Source organism: Bos taurus, chromosome 21 (assembly GCF_002263795.3).
Source record: "Bos taurus isolate L1 Dominette 01449 registration number 42190680 breed Hereford chromosome 21, ARS-UCD2.0, whole genome shotgun sequence".
Lineage (NCBI taxonomy): Eukaryota > Metazoa > Chordata > Mammalia > Artiodactyla > Bovidae > Bos > Bos taurus.
In genome coordinates, this window is record NC_037348.1 from 3,738,176 (window position 1) to 3,753,045 (window position 14,870).

Consider the following 14,870-nt stretch of genomic DNA (forward strand, 5'->3'; position numbering starts at 1 on the left):
CAGTAGCCATGTATGGATGTGAGAATTGGAGTATAAACAAAGCTGAGCACCGAAGAATTGATGCTTTTAGGCTGTGGTGTTGGGCAAGAGATTGAAAGTCCCATTGGGCTGCAAGGAGATTAAACCAGTTAATCCTAAAGGAAATTAGTCCTGAATATTCATTGGAAGGACTGATGCTAAAGCTGAAACTCCAATACTTTGGCCATCTGATGCCAAGAGCTGACTCATTGAAAAAGACCATTATGCTGGGAAAGTTTGAAGGCAGGAGAAGGGGATGACAGAGGATGAGATGGTTGGATGGCATCACCAGCTCAATGGACGTGAATTGGAGCAAGTTTCAGGAGATGGTGAAAGACAGGGAAGTTGGCGTGCTGCAGGGCTTGAGGTTGCAATGAGTCAGACACTACTGAGTGACTGAACAATAACAACAGCCTTATTTTTCTTATGAAGATATTTTGTCTATATGAACTTTAGGATCAGCTTGTTTTTATTAGAATCTTCTCTATACAGTATTATGTTATCTGTGAAAAATGATACCTTCACTTCTTCCTTTCTATTGTGAATGTCTTTTATTTGTTTTGCTTGCCTATCTGTCCTAATTAGAATCCCCATTGCAATGCTGAATAGAAGTAGGAAGAGTGGACATCTGTGTCTTGTTCCCAATATTAGGAGCGAGACTTTTTAGTCTTTTACCATTTAGTATTATGTTAGTGTAAGCTTTTTGATGATTCCCTCTGTGAATTTGAGGTAACGGCCTTTTATTCCTATTTTTTTAGTTATTGTATCATGAAAGGGTGTTGGGTTTTGTTAAATCCTTTGTCAGTACCTATTTAAATAATCATGTATTTTGTCCTTTATTGATTAGTATGGTATAGTGCATTGATTTTTGGATATTAAACCATGGTTGCCTTTCTGGGATAAATTTCCCTGATTATGAGGTATAATATTTTTATATGCTGCTATATTATGTTTGATAATATTTTGATAACAGTTTTTGCATCTATATGCATAAGAGCTACTGGTCTGTAGTGTGTGTGTGTTCTTTTTTTTTTCCTTGTGATATCATTGTCTTATTTAGGTATCAGGGTAATACTGACCTCATAGGATGAGGAGGAAAGTGTTCCCATCTTTTTAGTTTATGGAAGAGTCAGTAAAGTAAAGAGTCAGTAAAACTGGTATTCATTCTTCTTTAAATGTTTAATAGCATTCACCAGTGAAGTTAACTGGTCCTGAGTCTACTTTTTGAGAAGCTTTAAAATTATTAATTCTATCTTTTTACTCATCATTGGTCATTTAAGACTTTATATTTCTTCTTGGTTCAATTTCAGTAATTTGTGTCTTTCTAAGGGTTTTTCATTTTCTCTAAATTATCTAATATTTTGGTGTGAATTGCTCATAGTATCTCCTTATAATCCATGTTATTTCTATAAGATAGGCTTTGATTTTCCCCCTTAATTCCTGATTTTGGTCATTTGCATTTCTCACCGTCTACTGTCAGTTTAGCTAAGGCTTCGTTTGTTTCATTGATCTTAACAAAGACCAACTTTTATTGATTCATGCTCATTTTTATTTTTTCTGTTTCAGTGACGGTTATTTCCCCTGCAATGAGAAGCCTGAGCTATTACTCTTCACAGAATGCAGCCTTGGGGATTCATGCCATTCTGTCCACTAGGACTGTAATTTTATCTGTGCTCTTTTCACTGTTTCTTACCCTCTCTCCTCTCAGAGCTTCTGGCTGTCTGCATCTATTGTCATCACATCTAGCTGCTAGATTTCACAAATTGCTCATTAATTACTGTATTGTTTTTAACATTCTTCTGCTTCACAAATCGCTCCACAGTCTGATTCAGTTCAATCACCCCGTTGGCAGAAGCAGAGAATTCCCAGTAATTCCCAGTCCTTGAGGTTTGCTCCCACTATGTCAGCTTTCCGGATAGCTCAGCTGGCAAGGCATCCACCTGCAATGCAGGAGATCCTGGTTTGATTCCTGGGCTGGAAAGATCCCCTGGAGATAGGCTATCCACTCCAATATTCTTGGGCTTCCCTGGTGGTTCAGACTGCAAAGAATCTGCCTGCAATGTGGGAGACCTGTGTTCGATACCTGGGGAGATCCCCTGGAGGAGGGAATGGCAACCCACTCTAGTACTCTTGCCTGGAGAATCCCCATGGACAGAGGAGCTTGGTAGACTTGAGGTCATGGTGTCACAAACAGTCAGACACAACTGAGCGACTAAGCACAGCACAGCTCTGTTGGAGAGGACCTTTGCACTATGATACAAACCTGAAGGGAGGAGAGGAGGGTTTTGTTCTTTGCTGGCTGTCTCACACAACCCTCTATGCAGCAAGAACTGTGTGAGATGCGAGGTGAAGTGCAGGAGGACTGGGGCTATGATGATGCAACTTCTGCCAAACCTCCCAGCCTGCCCAGAGAGGATGGGATGGGCCAATGTCCCTGGCTGCTGAGTCAACACCTGGAATGAGTCTTTAGCCTTTGGAAGCTAGGAAAGGAGGGGGCGGAAGCTTCCACTCAGCTACCCAGTCCACTGGAGCAGCTCTCAGGTAACAGAGAACTTAGAGAAAGGGGGGACTCTACTCTTCAGCAGCTGTCGTTTCCAGATTATCCCAATATATAGCACAACCTGAGAATGGGGCATCTGTAACTACCCAGATGCTGATATCCACTTGATACAGGCCTTTCTTAGCATGGGACTGTGAAAAATGGTATTTTCCACTCTTCAACAGCTGTCAAAACGACCTACTGCAGCTTTTCTACAGGGAGTGGGGGGAGGATGGGAACTGCCACTCAGTTTTGATAACCACAGGAAGAGTCATTCAACAAGGCGGAGCTAAGAAAACTTGGCAGAATCACTAGTTCATCTGGAATAGCCTCCCACTGTTTTTGGTGCTGTGTTTTCATGGGTTTTATTGCATAAGTCATTCTCCATTTGTTGTAAGCCCTTTAATCAGTCACGAATGACTTTGAGTGACTGTCTTCACTGACTTTACCAATTTAGTATATGTGTCTCCCTGTGCCCCTCACACCATTATTTAGTCTTCATTGTGATTTTCTTAAGGTATCTTTTTAAAAAGTGAGATTTCTAAAAACCAGCAGCATTTGCAAGGACATTTTTAATGTTACCATATAAAATCTTTATCTCATTCATCAGGGCATTGCTTCTGGCATTTATTTGTCTAAATTGTTAAGACTTCCCCAACTTAACCCCCACCCCACACACATATTCCCCAAATTTGTAAGCTCTCATGCCCTACTCCCTATGTAATTTGAGTCTTCTCCAGCTTCAGCTGCAATATGTCTCCATTTAGGATGTATTATAATAAATAGCAAAGCCGATCATGCCTTGCCAACATTTCTTTTATATGAACTGAATATCATGTGAGTAAAACTAATTTTTTTATTTTATTTTTCACAATGCAGCACTGAGACCTTAGAATATTTCTGCTAGCTGCTCTTACACTTTTTTTACACATCTACTTTTAAGATAACAAATGTACAATTTTTAAAATCTTTATTCTGTTATTATTTTCCATAGGGTTTACTACAATTTCCCAAACATACAGATTTTCACTGGCAAAAAAAATCTAAATTGTTTGAATGGATTTCTGAAAATTTATTCCTTGAGTTGTTGTATTACTCAGTGTTTCAGTTTGCTAGGACTGCTATAACAAAATATCACAAACTAGCTTAGAAAATAGCAATTAATTGTCTTAGAGTTTCATGTAGAAGTCCTAGATCAAGGTGTCAACAAGACTGGTTCTTCTGAGAGCTATGGGAGGGAATCTGCTTCACATCTCTATCCTAGATTCTAGTGGTTTCCTGGCAATCTTTGGCATGACTTGGCTTATAGAAGCATCACTCCAATCTCTTTTTTTCCCCCAAGTTTCTTTTTCCTTTTGTGCTATGTCTAAATTTCCCCATTTTATAAGGACACCAGCCATATTGCATTAGAGGCCCACTCTCTCCAATGTGATGTCATTTTTTTTTATTAACTTATTTTAACTGGAGAATAATTGAAATATTGTAAGGGCTTTTGCCATACATCAACATGAATCAGCCACAGGTGTGCCTCCCCATCCTGAACACCCCTCCAACCCCCTCTCCACCCTATCTCTCTGGGTTGCCCCAGAGCACTGGCTTTGGGTGCCCTGCTTCATGCATCAAACTTGCACTGTAATCTCTGGTACATATGATAATGTACATGTTTCAATGCTATTCTCTCAAAGTATCCTACCCTCACCTTCTCCCACTAAGATCAAAAGTCCGTTCTTTACATCTGTGTCTCCTTTTTCTGCCCTGCAGGTAGGATCGTGGTTACTATCTTTCTAAATTCCATATATATGAATTAATATACAGTGTTGTCTTTCTCTTTCTGATTTACTTCACTATGAATAATAGGCTCCAGGTTCATCCACCTCATTAGGACTAACTCAAATGTGTTTTTTTATAGCTGAGTAGTATTCCATTGTGCATATGTACCACAACTTCCTTATCCATTCACTTGCCGATGGACATCTAGGTTGCTTCCATGTCCTGGCTATTATAAACAGTGCTGTGATGAACATTGGGGTACACATGTCTCTTTCAATTCTGGTTTCCTTGGTGTGTATGCCCAGCAGTGGGATTTCTGGGTCGTACGGCAGTTCTATTCCCAGTTTTTTAAGGAATCTCCACACTGTTCTCCATAGTGGCTATGCCAGTTTACATTCCCACCAACAGTGCAAGAGGGTTCCCTTTTCTCCACACCCTCTCCAGCATTTATTATTTATAGACTTTTTGATGATGGCCATTCTGACCAGCATGAGATGATACCTCATTGTGGTTTAGATTTGCATTTCTCTACTAATGAGTAATGTTGAAGCATTTTTACATGTGTTTATTAGCCATCTGTAAGTCTTCTTTGCAGAAATGTCTGTTTAGGTCTTTTGCACACCTTTTGATTGGATTGTTCATTTTCTGGTATTGAGCTACATGAGCTGCTTGTATATTTTGGAAGTTAATTCTTTATGATGTCATCTTACACAATTATATCTGCAACAATCCTATTTCCAAATAAGGTAAAAATCTGGGTCATTCTTGCTTAAAACTTCAACATACGAACTTGGGTGAGGTAGAGACAAATTTCAAACCATAACACTCAACAGCTTAATTTATATATTTTTCTAGCTTACTTTATATTATTTTTCAGATCATTAATATCAATAAAGAAACTCAGATCAGATCAGTCACTCAGTCGTGTCCAACTTTTTGCAACCCAATGAATCGCAGCACACCAGACCTCCCTGTCCATCACCAACTCCCGGAGTTCACCCAGACTCACGTCCATCGAGTCAGTGATGCCATCCAGCCATCTCATCCTCTGTCGTCCCCTTCTCCTTTTGCCCCAATCCCTCCCAGCATCAGAGTCTTTTCCAATGAGTCAACTCTTTGCATGAGGTGGCCAAAGTACTGGAGTTTCAGCTTTAGCATCATTCCTTCCAAAGAAATCCCAGGGCTGATCTCCTAAAGAATGGACTGGTTGGAACTCTTTGCAGTCCAAGGGACTCTCAAGAGTCTTCTCAAACACCACAGTTCAAAAGCATCAGTTTTTCGGCGCTCAGCCTTCCTCACAGCCCAACTCTCACATCCATACATGACCACAGGAAAAACCATAGCCTTGACTAGGCAGACCTTTGTTGGCAAAGTAATGTCTCTGCTTTTCAATATGCTATCTAGGATGGTCATACTTTCCTTCCAAGGAGTAAGCGTCTTTTAATTTCATGGCTGACGGTCACCATCTGCAGTGATTTTGGAGCCCAGAAAAATAAAGTCTGACACTGTTTCCATTGTTTCCCTATCTATTTCCCATGAAGTGATGGGATCAGATGCCATGATCTTCGTTTTCTGAATGTTGAGCTTTAAGCCAACTTTTTCACTCTCCACTTTCACTTTCATCAAGAGGCTTTTGAGTTCCTCTTCACTTTCTGCCATAAGGGTGGTGCCATCTGCATATCTGAGGTTATTGATATTTCTCCCGGCAATCTTGATACCAGCTTGTGTTTCTTCCAGTCCAGCTTTTCTCATGATGTACTCTGCATATAAGTTTAATAAGCAGGATGATAATATACAGCCTTGACGTACTCCTTTTCCTATTTGGAACCAGTCTGTTGTTCCATGTCCAGTTGTAACTGTTGCTTCCTGACCTGCATACAGATTTCTCAAGAGGCAGATCAGGTGGTCTGGTATTCCCATCTCTTTCAGAATTTTCCACAGTTGATTGTGATCCACACAGTCAAAGGCTTTGGCATAGTCAATAAAGCAGAAATAAATGCTTTTCTGGAACTCTCTTGCTTTTTCCATGATCTAGCGGATGTTGGCAATTTGATCTCTGGTTCCTCTGCCTTTTCTAAAACCAGCTTGAACACTAGGAATTCCATGGTTCACATATTGCTGAAGCCTGGCTTGGAGAATTTTGAGCATTACTTTACTAGCATGTGAGATGAGTGCAATTGTGTGGGAGTTTGAGCATTCTTTGGCATTGTATTTCTTTGGGATTGGAATGAAAACTGACCTTTTCCAGTCCTGTGGCCACTGCTGAGCTTTCCAAATTTGCTGGCATATTGAGTGCAGCACTTTCACAGCATCATCTTTCAGGATTTGGAATAGCTCAACTGAAATTCCATCACCTCCACTAGCTTTGTTCGTAGTGATGCTTTCTAAGGCCCACTTGACTTCACATTCCAGGATGTCTGTCTCTAGGTCAGTGATCACACCATCGTGATTATCTGGGTCCTGAAGATCTTTTTTGTACAGTTCTTTTGTGTATTCTTGCCATCTCTTCTTAATATCTTCTGCTTCTGTTAGGTCCATACCATTTCTGTCCTTTATCGAGCCCATCTTTGCATGAAATGTTCCTTTGGTATCTCTGATTTTCTTGAAGAGATCTCTAGTCTTTCCCATTCTGTTGTTTTCCTCTATTTCCTTGCATTGATCGATGAGGAAGGCTTTCTTATCTCTTATTGCTATTCTTTGGAACTCTGCATTCAGATGCTTATATCTTTCCTTTTCTCCTTTGCTTTTCCCTTCTCTTCTTTTCACAGCTATTTGTAAGGCCTCCCCAGACAGCCATTTTGCTTTTTTGCATTCCTTTTCCATGGGGATGGTCTTGATCCCTGTCTCCTGTATAATGTCACGAACCTCATTCCGTAGTTCATCAGGCACTCTATCTATCAGATCTAGGCCCTTAAATCTGTTTCTCACTTCCACTGTATAATCATAAGGGATTTGATTTAGGTCACACCTGAATGGTCTAGTGGTTTTCCCTACTTTCTTCAATTTAAGTCTGAATTTGGCCATAAGGAGTTCATGGTCTGAGCCACAGTCAGCTCCTGGTCTTGTTTTTGCTGACTGTATAGAGCTTCTCCATCTTTGGCTGCAAAGAATATAATCAATCTGATTTCGGGGTTGACCATCTGGTGATATCCATGTGTAGAGTCTTCTCTTGTGTTGTTGGAAGAGGGTGTTTGCTATGATCAGTGCATTTTCTTGGCAAAACTCTATTAGTCTTTGCCCTGCTTCATTCCGTATTCCAAGGTCAAATTTGCCTGTTACTCCAGGTGTTTCTAGACTTCCTACTTTTACATTCCAGTCGCCTATAATGAAAAGGACATCTTTTTTGGGTGTTAGTTCTAAAAGGTCTTGTAGGTCTTCATAGAACCGTTCAACTTCAGCTTCTTCAGCATTACTGGTTGGGGCATAGACTTGGATTACTGTGATATTGAATGGTTTGCCTTGGAAACGAACAGAGATCATTCTGTCGTTTTTGAGATTGCATCCAAGTACTGCATTTTGGACTCTTTTGTGGACCATGATGGCCGATCCATTTCTTCTGAGGGATTCCTGCCCGCAGTAGTAGATATAATGGTCATCTGAGTTACATTCACCCATTCCAGTCCATTTCAGTTTGCTGATTCCTAGAATGTCGACATTCACTCTTGCCATCTCTTGTTTGACGACTTCCAATTTGCCTTGATTCATGGACCTGACATTTCAGGTTCCTATGCAGTATTGCTCTTTACAGCATCAGACCTTGCTTCTATCACCAGTCACATCCACAGCTGGGTATTCTTTTTGCTTTGGCTCCATCCCTTCATTCTCTCTGGAGTTATTTCTCCACTGATCTCCAGTAGCATATTGGGCACCTACTGACCTGGGGAGTTTCTCTTTCAGTATCCTATCATTTTGCCTTTTCATACTGTTCATGGGGTTCTCAAGGCAAGAATACTGAAGTGATTTGCCATTCCCTTCTCCAGTGGACCACATTCTGTCAGATCTCTCCACCATGACATCTCATCATGGGTAGCTCATCTTGGGTAGCCCCACGGGCATGGCTTAGTTTCATTGAGTTAGACAAGGCTGTGGTCCTAGTGTGAGTAGATTGACTAGTTTTCTGTGAGTATGGGTTCAGTGTGTTTGCCCTCTGATGCCCTCTTGCAACACCTACCATCTTACTTGAGTTTCTCTTACCTTGGACGTGGGGTATCTCTTCAGGGCTACTCCAGCAAAGCGCAGCCATTGCTCCTTACCTTGGACGAGGGATATCTCGTCACCACCGCCCTTCCTGACTTTCAACGTGGGATAGCTCCTCTAGGCCCTCCTGCACTCGCCCAGCCACGGCTCCTTGGACATGGGGTTGGTCCTCCCGGCCACTGCCCCTGGCCTCGGGCGTGGGGGAGTGTGGTAGCTCCTCCCACCCACCACCCCTGGCATTGGGCTTGGGGGCGTGGGGTAGCTCTTCCTGGCAGCCCCTGACCTTCGACGCGGGGTAACTCCTCTCATCGCCGCCCCTGACCTCCAACGCGGGGTAACCCCTCTTGCCGCCCCTGACCTCCGACGCTGGGTAGCTCCTCTCGGCCGTTCCTGCGCCCTTGCAGTCTGGTACTCTCGGCCGCTGCCCCTGACCTTGGACATGGGGTAACTCTTCTTGGCCGCCGCCCTTTGGGCATGGGGTCCTCCTGGCTTCTGCCCCTGACCTCGGATGTGGGGTGGCTCCTCTCGTCCGTGCTTAGCGCACTGGTCACAGCCGCCTGCGCTTTAATAAAGAAACTAAGTGTGAGGAAATAGAGGGTAATGAAAAACAGTGTTAACCACACTGAATTTTTCCTATAGTAAGATACTCTCTGAACAAATTGAAGAAAATCAAATTCATTTCATCTATGCTTTTGTACATCCTTGTACCTCCTTCAGATCTATGTGTTGATGTGGTAATTTAAAAGGAGAAAGTTTTACCAGAGGCATCATTAGCTTTTGTCTCAAAGCAAACACTGCCCATATGTAAGGAGAATTTTCACAGTTCACAGAGACTGTGACCTAATTAACTAACCATAATATTACCAAGTCTCTACTTCTCTTTGTTTAATGAGCTCAAAAAATATACTCAGGGTTACATACCAAGCAAGCTTACATTGATAAATTGATCATATGACTGTTAAATTTCTTCTCCCTTTTTTGTCTTCTTTAAATAAAAATACATCTTCCAGTTTCTAGAGGTAGAGAAAACACATCTCACCAGATATAAAACCTGATGAGAATGCAAAGACAACTACTTGACAGTCTGGAAAATAAACACAAGCAGGTAGATCAGGGAAGAACACAAGAATCTGAGAACTACCTAAAACAGTAAATTCAACAATTTTTGGTTCTGGTCTCTCTAACCTGAACTCAACACAGCACAAAACTTGAAAATGAACACTACGGTGTAGACATAGTGAGATACAATAGAAATCCTTTCATTCTGACTGATGGAGCAGTAAGGGGACCCTTCAAATTCAGAGACAATGAGGTGAATCTCTGGGCGTGATGAGTGCTTCTCCTTTAATCTCTCTTATACCCAGTGCCACAACGGTCTCATAGTGAGTTTCCAATGGGCCAGTGACAGTGGCAAGAGTGGAGAGGAACAACAGTGTCAGGGAGAAAGACACTCCCTTATGCCCTTCTAGGTTCTTATGGCTGGTCTAAGAATTAAATTTATACGACACAGATTAACAGGAGAAAATTATAAAAACAAAAAACAAAAGCTTAATAATATATATACATGGGAAAGATCCAGGAAAACTGAGTAATTTGACAAAATGTTCAAGGTCCTCACCTTAAATAACATTCTTAGCTAAGACCAAAAACAATATTAAGGGTGGGGAGAGTTAGTTATGGGAGGTGATGAGTAAACACAAGAGTAAACAAGGGTAATCCATCAGTCAGTTCAGTTGCTCAGTCATGTCCGACTCTTTGAGACCCCATGGACTGCAGCACACCAGGCCTCCTTGTCCATCACCAACTTCCAGAACTTGCTCAAATTCATATCCATCGAGTCTGTGATACCATTCAATCATCTCATCCTCTGTCGTCCCCTTCTCCTCCTGCCTTCAATCTTTCCCAGCATCAGGGTATTTTCAGTGAATCAGTACTTTGCATCAGGTGGCCAAAGTATTGGAGCTTCAGCTTCAGCATTAATCCTTCCAATGGATATTCAGGACTGATTTCCTTTAGGATGGACTCAAGAGTCTTCTCCAACACCACAGTTCAAAAGCATCAATTCTTTGGTGCTCAGCCTTCTTTATGCTCCAACTCTCACATCCATACATGAGATCAGTTGCTCAGTCAGGTCCGATTCTTTGTGACTCCATGAATTGCAGCACGCCAGGCTTCCCTGTCCATCAGCAACGCTACTCAAACTCAATGTCCTTTGAGTCAGTGATGCCATCCAACCATCTCATACTCTGTCATCCCCTTCTCCTCCTGCCTTCGATTTTTCCCAGCATCAGGGTCTTTTCCAGTGAGTCAGTTCTTCACATCAGGTGACCAAAGTATTGGAGTTTCAGCTTCAGCATCAGTCCTTCCAATGAATATTCAGGACTGATTGCCTTTAGAATGGACTGGTTGGATCTCATTGCAGTCCAAGGGACTCTCAAGAATCTTCTCCAACACCACAGTTCAAAAGCATCAATTCTTCAGTGCTCAGCTTTCTTTATAGTCCAACTCTCATATCCATACATGACTACTGGAAAAACCATAGCTTTGACTAGAAGAACCTTTGTTGGATGTTGGCAATTTGATCTCTGGTTCCTCTGCCAGGTGGCAGTGATGCAGATTTAAGTCATTGTCTTCTCCATTGTAGGTACAGCATTTCTTCCAGGTACAGAAAGATGGACACTCTTACAAATAGAAATTTTCCTACAAATGTTTGTTTCTTACAAAAGGCAAATTCCTACTTGGCTTTTAGAACACTTTCTAGGTCTGCTGTTTTTCAGAAAATAACCAGTTTAAAACAATTTAATATGGCAAAGAGACATGTTTTAGGTTGGTAAAGTTCTGTGCAGAAAGGAACTCTTTCACTGAGTAGAACTGTGGTGCCAATAGAATGGGGTTGGTCATGTAGCTTTTTGTTCTCCTGCCACTTGGTCTAAAGTGTGTCAGAACCACAGGAGTAGGTAGTTGTCCAAAGGCCCAAAACAGAGAATTTAGGAAACTGGGAAAATAATTTTGTAACAATGGGGAGGGAAGAGCTTAGGAGAATGGGCTTATAAATTGTTTTGAATTCTTGGGTTCACCCTAGACTCAAGCAGACATGAAACAGATAGTAATTAGTTTGTCAAAGACCCTTAGAGCCTCCACTCAGTCCCCAGACTGACCACTGGATGTGGTATATGCAAAACAGACCTGAAAATCACTGCAAAGTCTTTGAGAATTGAACTGACATTAGAGGAAGCCCATAGAAAGCAAATTAAAAAAAAAAAAAACAAAACAGAATCTCATTGTTTACACATCAAGGATATAAACAAAAATCACAGGACACATGAAGGTCATGAAAATCTCAACTCAAATGGGAAAAAACAAGAGAGGCAATCAGTGTGATGATAGATGTTGGAACCAATAGGTATTATTCAATCTGAACAATAGAGGAAAAAAGATTGGGGAAAAAAATGAAAAGTCTTTGAGACCTGTAAGACAATAACTAAAGATTCAACATTTATGTCATCAGAGTCCCTGAAGAAGAGGAGACAGAGTACAGACCTGGGGGAAAGAATTGAAAAAATAATGATGAAAATTTGCTAAGATTGTCAAAATACATGAAATAACAGATTCAAGAGATTCAAGAGTCCTAACAAGGATAAACCCAGAAACCTTATATACAGACACAAGCTGCTGAAAACTTAAAATTAAGAAATATTTGTGTGAGCATCATTAAAAATGATGTGTTATCTAGAGAGGAGTAACAGTTCAAACAATTATGGGTCTCTCATCAGAAATCATGAAAGCTAAAAGGAAATGGCACCATATTTTTAAAGTGCTGAAAAAAATATTGTCAATTCAGGATCCTATTTTCATTGAAACTATGCTTTAGGAAAGAGAGTAATATGGAAGAAAACTGAAAAGATTCATTGTCAGAAGACTTGCTCTAAAAAGAAAAGTTTCTAAAAGAAATTCTTTAAACAGAAGAGAAACAACACTAGAAGGAAAATTGGAATAGTTCACACAGTACACGTAAAATAGCTGGATATTATATACAACAATGTGATAAGGTAAGGTAATTCTGAAGGGTGTAGAGAAAGAAGACCATCTGAGCTTTGGGGACCCAAGGACTTACACTGTGGTTGCTGCTGCTAAGTCACTTCAGTCGTGTCTGACTCTGTGCGACCCCATAGACAGCAGCCCACCAGGCTTCCCCGTCCCTGGGATTCTCCAGGCAAGAATATTGGAGTGGGTTGCCATTTCCTTCTCCAATGCATGAAAGTGAAAAGTGAAAGTGAAATCGCTCAGTCGTGTCCGACTCTTCGCGACCCCATGGACTGCAGCCCACCAGGCTCCTCCGTCCATGGGATTTTCCAGGCAAGAATACTGGAGTGGGGTGCCATTTCCTTCTCCGACTGGTTAGTATTCGTATTTTCTTTTTACCTGGTATATCACAAAAGGTATGTAACCGAGAAGGACCCTATGGGGCCTTCCCAGGACAGACCCCATATCCTCTGTTTTAGCTCCTCTTTAAAATACCTAGATAATAGCACATTTCCCTAGTTAATTTTCAGATGCTAAAACCACCACCAAATGGAAGACTACTTGATCACCATGAGCACATACCTACTGGTGCCTAAGGACTGATAATGTTAACCCCTGTGACACCATTCTCTTACTTCACCATCAACCCATCAGAGAATCGTGCCCCTGCTGATCATATACCCTGGAATGCCCTTCCCTTACCTGGCCTTTTAAAATGCTTTGTTGAAGTTTTTCAGGAATTTCAGGATTTTAGAACATAGTCACTTGTTATCCTTGTTTGCCACTGTGAAATGGAATATCTCCTGCCGTATTGGTAAATAAGTATGTCACAGCCTTCAGGGATTCCAGCCTCAAATGCCAGGGCTCTGGCAGCCATTAGCCACTCCCCACAGGAAGCACTGATGGGCTTTGGGGGGATGTAGAAAGCATAAGCCACAGCCATCTACCACATGGGCCACTCCTTCCATTGAATGAGGAATTAAGGATGTAAATAATCAAGAAACAGGATGCTTGCCCCAGATAGCTGAGATGCATATGAAAGCAATGATTGCAGTGAGCCCAGACACTTACTTCTTCCCATACACAGAAGAGTGCTAAATTCATCAATTTGAGATATCTGCTTTTCCTTAATTAACAATAATTTTTTTGATATTCAGACTACCTGTCCTTTGCTAAAAACTTTGGTTCCTGCCCCTACTTCCTTGGAAACAGTTCTTTTAGAGTCACTTGAGATACTCTTTCCCAGACTTGAAATCCTAACAAATCCCACTAAATAAATATAACTCTCAACTTTTAGGTTGCATGTTTTTTTTTTCCAGTCAGCACCACCTGATGCTGTCCTTTTTTCACCAGAGTCTAATGTCAGTAGATTGGCTTTCTTGAGTATTGGGAGTGAACCCAAATTTAGTTTGGTAACAGGTGTGCTAGAGAAACTGGTGGTCTGGAGAAGGCAAAAGGCACCGAAAACAGAAACAAGAAAAGTTTTGGAAAGACTCGCTCTCTGTAACCAAAGGATCAAGAAAAAGGAAGCCTGAAAAGATAAAAGTTTCAGAAAATTACTACATATGGGAAAAAATAAGAGCCTGACCTCCCTCCTCTAAATTAAAAGCTCAGACGAAAGCCTGTATTTCCTTCCTCACTCATATGTAACCCTGTGACCATCATCTCTTGGCAAGATTGTTAGAAAATACTGAGAGGAGAACCTAGGCTTCCATCTCCACTTGGTGGCTCCAAGGAGCCTTTCCCCCCCCTCCCAGTACATGTCTAAGGAAGTCCAATAGAAACCTGCAACTTTCACCAGTGTTGTCTTTGGAGCACGTATGTCAACAGAGCGAAGTAGGGAGCTAGAACCTCCTCTCTACAGAAAGGAAGCATCCCTCCCCTTAGGCCACCAGTTTAAACATCAGTTTTGCTAAAGACAAAAGAAAGAAAGTTTGGGGAGGCCACTTGAGGGGAGGTGAACAGAAAAGCAAGATAAAAGTTAGGTTTGCCCTCCAGGACAATATTAAATGCTCCAACATTTGAATCATAGGAGTACCAGAAGAAGAAGACAAAAAGAAAGACCATGAGAAAATACTTGAGATAATAGTTGAAAACTTCCCTAAAATGGGAAAGGAAATAATCACCCAAGTCCAAGAAACCCAGAGAGTCCCAAACAGGATAAACCCAAGGTGAAACACCCCAAGACACATATTAATCAAATTAATAAAGGTCAAACACAAAGAACAAATATTAAAAGCAGCAAGGGAAAAACAACAAATAACACACAAGGGAATTCCCATAAGGATAACAGCTGATATTTCAATAGAAACTCTTCAAGCCA